The sequence below is a fragment of the Neoarius graeffei genome, chromosome 4 (genome assembly GCF_027579695.1).
Source record: "Neoarius graeffei isolate fNeoGra1 chromosome 4, fNeoGra1.pri, whole genome shotgun sequence".
In the NCBI taxonomy this organism is placed as follows: domain Eukaryota; kingdom Metazoa; phylum Chordata; class Actinopteri; order Siluriformes; family Ariidae; genus Neoarius; species Neoarius graeffei.
This window is the reverse complement of record NC_083572.1, coordinates 112,631,148-112,637,164: the sequence shown is the minus strand read 5'-3', so window position 1 is coordinate 112,637,164 and position 6,017 is coordinate 112,631,148.

Below are 6,017 nucleotides of genomic sequence, written 5' to 3'. Positions count from 1 at the left end.
ATCTGAGAAACAGTACAGAAAAAGAACGACAGAAAGAACGGCTCCCCCAGCTCGAGACTCGGTTCTCATCGTTCATGCCTAGGAGCCTTTCAAAAGAATCGGTTCATTCGCGAACGTCACAACACTACCGCCAGGGCAGTGCTGAAAGCACTAGTGGAAGGATCTTTGCATCCGTGCATTTCGAGAGTCACATACAAAAGTTGTCATCTCATGACGTATGGCGTGCCTGCCTATATAAGGCAACATCCCACGTCATTTGGCCCCAAGATCATGGTCGCGCAATCCGAGTGACCAAAGACCCTGGCGGTCTTCCACTTAGTCATAGAACCACGGTTACATTCGTAACCAGCGTTCTATTTCCTTCACTCCAGACCGCCAGGGCGGTGCTGAAAGCACTAGTGGAAGACGAATACCAACCCAGTCACGAGGAATTCAGAAGAGCATCACCACCTTCTGAAAGAACAGCTGCACACAGCAATGGCATGGACACAACATTTAGCCCGTAGTACCGGGCAAATGTACATGTATTGGACCAAGTTGCAGCAGCACAAATGTCAGAGAGTGGTACACCCCGGAGAGCTGCCCATGATGTTGCCTGAGCACACGTCAAATGGCAGCGGACAGGAGAGGGCACAGTACGTCCCATAGATTCATAGGCATGGGCGATTGCCTCCACAACCCAACGGGAGAGACGCTGCTTGGACAGAGGCCTTCCTCTCGGAGCACCACCAAAACAAACAATTGGTCTGTCGTACGAAAGGCTGCCGTCCTATCAAAATAAAACCTCAGAGCTCTGACAGGGCACAACTCAGCAGGCAAGTCTGTCCTGTCCGCCGGTATAACAGTCAGCAAAATTGGCTGGTTGCTAAACTGGGGAGATAAGACTTTCGGGAGGAAGGCTGGGTTAGGCCACAATGAAACACTGTCAAACATAGGGCCCCAACGAAGACAAACAGTACTCACTGAGAGGGCATGTAGCTCACTCACACGCCAGGCTGTTGTGATAGCAAGGAGAAAAGCTGTTTTAACAGATATCCACTTAATGTCAGCTGCTGACAGGGGCTCATAAGGAGGCAAGCAAAGGGATTCGAGCACACTGTTAAGATCCCATGACGGACTCCGCCCAAAATAAGGAGGATTAAGACAAACTGCCCCTCTCAAAAAGGCTACCACCAGCCGGTGGGACCCAAGTGAAACACCTCCAACCTCTGAATGGTGGGCTGTTAGTGCTGCAACATACACCTTAAGTGTAGCTGCAGCCCTGCCAAGCTCTAAAAGGTGCTGCAGGAAATCTAAAATTTGTGGAACAGAGCAGCTTAGGGGGTCGATGTTGCGTTCTGCACACCAATCACAGAACACCTTCCACTTGCCTGCATACAAGCGTCGGGTAGATTCTGTGTGTTCACCACAGTGTTCCTGGTCCCTTCTGAACACTCCAGTAGTAGCCCCGGGGCCCCAATGGCCACACCCAGAGCTTCAGGCGTTCGGGACATGGGTGTTGAATCCTGCCCTCCATCTGCATCAGCAAGTCGGGCCTGCTGGGCAGCTGACAAGGGGGTCCCACTAGTAGTGACAGCAGGAGCTGGAACCATGGCCTGGATGGCCAATGAAGAGCTATCAATAGCACATGGTGACAGTGATCATGCACACGGCAGAGAGTCCTCCACAACAGTGGTAGAGGGGGAAAGGCATAAAGGATGGCCCTCGGCCAGTCGTGGGCCAGAGCATCCTGGCCCAACCCTGCCGTTTCTTCTCCCAGGGAAAACCATGCCGGATAATGAGTTGTCTGACTGCTCGCAAACAGGTCCACAGTTGCTCTCCCATAGGTTTTCCAGATCTGTTCCACCATGTCTGGATGCAGTTTCTAATCCCCTTGAGACACCTTGCCGCATGACAGTGCATCTGCCACACTGTTTAGGCGTCCAGGTAGATAAGATGCCCTTATGGAAAGGAGGTTGTCCTGAGCCCATACTAGGAGACTGTGAGCCACCTGAAGCGCAGCTACAGACCTTGTGCCCCCCTGATGATTGATATAGAAAACAGATGGCTCATTGTCTGTACATACCAATACATGTTTGCCCCGCAGCACTTTCTGAAAGTGGCGCAACGTCAGAAACACCGCCATCAACTCCAGTGTGTTGATGTGGGACGTGTGCCATGGAGCAGGCCAGGTGCCGTTCACACCTTGCCAACGCCAGACTCCACCCCAACCCATGAGGGAAGCATCTGTCCGGATAACCTCCCACCATTCCGGTGGGCGACCAAGTGGAACTCCACAAGTGAGAAAGTGTGCCTGGGACCAAGTTGAATTTCCCCAACAGCTGAAGGAGAGAAACGTAACGCTGAGTTCCCCTGACACGAAGGTGGTTCACGCCAGTGAGAATTGAACTTATTCTATCTGGCATGGGACTGGCCAGCATAGTGTTCGAATCCAGGGCAAGGCCGATGAAATGTGTTGCCTGGACTGGGACCAGTTTGCACTTCCTCTGGTTCACCCTGAACCCCAGAGCCATAATGTGTAGTAACAACCGGTGAGCATGTTCCCTGGCCTGTTTGGGCAATGCCACACAAAGAAGCCAGTCGTCCAAGTAAGGGAGCATTCTTATGCCCTCCTTCTGAAGGAGTTCTAGTGCTACTTGGATGCATTCCGAGAACACCCTTGGCGCCAGAGAAAGTCCAAAGGGGAGAACTCTGAACTGAAAAATCTTTCCCATGAATGAAAAAATGAAGGAAGCGCCTGTGGTCCAGTCTACGTTTTTCGGAAGGGATGGGGGGGCGACAATGGCGGGGAGGACCCGTCTGTTGAAAAGGGTGAAAACTCACGTGTAGCTGAGTGCCACCCTGCCTTGCCGAGGGAGATGGGGGATTGGGGGCCTGCTGCTGGGGTCAATGGGGAGACCTTTGTGCAGCTCTAGGGGCCACATGCCTAAAGCGTGAGGCAGAAGGGTTTGGCGGAGCTCTGAAGGTGGGTGCTATGCCCACATGATGGGAGCGAGACTCTGTAACAGACACACGTCTGTCAAGGGCCTCTTGTGCTGCTGGCCCAAAGACCTGTCCAGGTGCCAGTGGGAGGTGTCTCAGGTTGTTCTGCATACTTCTGGCAGAGGTGATTGAGCCAGCCACACTTGTCGATGGGCTTGCAGCAAGGTGCCCAAGGTAGTGCCACACTGGTTGGCAATGACACCCATAGCCTGCAGTGCAAGTTCCAGTACCTCAGCCACCAGTGGGTCTGCCGATGATGTGTTGAGTGTCGAGTGCAGCATAACAAGCATGTGTGCCAGCGAGTTAGACACCCTGCCAAGAAAGGCAGTAGAGTTGTAAGCACGAGAAAGTAGCTCGTCTGTGCGGCGGCACTCAGCGTTAGGGCAACGCACCTGCTCCCGAAGTGCTTCATCGGGAGACACAATGAGCGAAGCAATGCTTGATTCGACTACTGGCATGCTACCCAAGCCAACAGCACCGGGGTCCTGCATCGCCGCAAGCATGCGAGACATCTGGTCTGGACAGGCAGGTTTCGTAGCAGCCTCCAGGGCAAAGGCCGCCACAGAAGTAAAATCACGACACTGTGGAATTACCAGAGAGGCACGCTGAACACAGTACAGGAACATGTTCTCAGCTCCGGTAGAAGGCGCTGGGGTGTCCAACTGCAAACGTGCAAGCAAAGCCTTCAGTGTGGCCTCCACCGAACCCACCACTGAGGCAGACTCCCCAGATCGCCCAGAGGTAACATCACTGCCCGAATCACGGGGCTCAACACCTGGCAGGACTTTGCTTGGTGGCTGTGCCAAGGAAGAAGGCTGACTGAAAAAGGTGTTTGAGGCAGCCACAGACATCACTTCCTCTTGGTCAGGTGGCTGAGAACATGAGACAATGGGTGACAAGGAGGCAGGCGGTGCAGGCTGTTCCTCTACAGTACCTACCTGTGCCCCTGCTGTAGGGGGGGGCCTTGCAAGCAGAGGCAGCAGACGCTCCACTGTAGATGAGAGCAGTTCCACTTTACACTCCAACTCAGAAGACTTAGTTTTTTGAGCTGTTTTGCATGCACTGGTGGTGAAAGCTTACACTTACACTGTGTCTGAGAACCCGAGAGCAGAAAACTGTAGACGCACGTTCCACACCAGCCAACCGCGCCTGTCTAACAGTAAGCGGCATTAACGCACAGGAAGGGCATGGATCAGACATTGCCTCCCTTAGATGTTGCATGCCAAGGCACTCCGCGCAGCGATCATGTGCATCCAGCACCTCCATGAGATTGGGGCAAGTGGAACACCTCACTGAATCCATCTCAGTGTCTACTCACCCGTGATTTTTTTTTTTTTAGAAAAGAAGCAAGGTGTAGCGCTGCTTGTTAGCCTGGCAACCAAGGCTAGCGAGTTCGCAAGCACAATTTTACCGCTACAGACAATGATTTACTAGCAACCAGAGAACCGATGCTCACATAAAGCTGTAAATACACGTTAACGTTATTGGCAACCAATTCGCTAATTCGCTCAACACTGACAAACCTGCCGGCAACCGAGCAGTTTGTGACAAGACCGATATAATAGCCGCCCCTGAAAACTTGGCAGCCAAGATTCAGTGACTATCGATGCATAAAACAAGTTACCTTAGCGACCAAACAGTTCGCGTGGAGTCGAGTCCCACTGAAGTCCTCTTCAGTCACGAGCTGCACTGTAGATTGTTGCAGGTATACACCGAATTCCAATAGAAGAGATGCGATTCCAACGCCAGAAAAAAAGAAGAGGCCAAATTCTTCTTCTTCTTCTTCTGTCGATTTATTGGCGATTAACAATCGATGTGTATTACCGCCATCTACCGGGCTGAGGTGTGATCTCAAGGGATATTAATCGTTGCAAATGCTTGCATGAGAATAAATCAAAACTGAGCCTGTAGTCAGACCTTGAGCAGGTCACATCCTGATAGAATGTTCAAAAAGATATCAATATTATGTCTCGAGCAATGTGTCATCACAACAGTACAGTACACAGTGAGATACAAGGTCACAGAAGAATTCTAGCCTTCTAGCTGAAATAGTAAAATAGAATGGAGTAGAATATTAACAATATTAAGAGATGTATGCTTGAGTTAATCTTTGCTCTTCTTGACATGTATTGGTGCTCAGAGGGCGGGCTTGCCCTATCAGCCCTCATCCCACCTCACCGGAGCTTAGAGAAACTCCAGCCAAATTGTCCCATGAACCAAACAAAAATCTTCCCATAAACCAATTACGAGGATAACCAAACAAAATCTTCCCATAAACCAATTACGAGGATAACCAAACAAAATCTTCCCGTAAACCAATTACGAGGATAACCAAACAAAATCTTCCCGTAAACCAATTACAAGGATAACCAAACAAAAGTCTTCCCGTAAACCAATTACGAGGATAACCAAACAAAAAATCTTCCCGTAAACCAATTACGAGAATCAGACTGATTATAAAAAAAAAAAAAAAAACTAAATTCTATTTGCTAGTTGAGTGTCCTTTAAATACTGTGTTAGAGCTGTTACTGCTGATTGTGTGAATGGCTGACTTAATAAGTTGTCTATAGTTACAGATTTTCTTAATGTTCTCCCCATCTTCTCTCTTTCACTGGAATACTGTGTACAGTGTATAAGAACATGCTCAACCTTTTCTACTTCTCCACAGTGTGCACAGGCCCCAGAATGATGTTTCCCTATTGTATACAACCCACTATTTAGACTTGTGTGTCCTATCCTCAGCCTCGTCAACCAAACCTCCTCCTGTCGTTTCAGTTCACCTCCCCTTCTAAACACCACCTCCTTTTGTAAATTATATAGATGCCTTCCTTTCTCCTCTGTATTCCATCTCTCCTGCCACATTTTGTTGATGTTGTCTTTAATTATTACTTTAATTTCTGCCTTGCTTAATGGGACTTCTAATTCAACCTCATTTGCCTTGATGGCCTCTTTGGCCATTTTATCCACTTTCTCATTACCCTCAACCCCCTTATGAGCTGGAACCCATGTGAACTGAATAAAAGTTTTATGTTGAT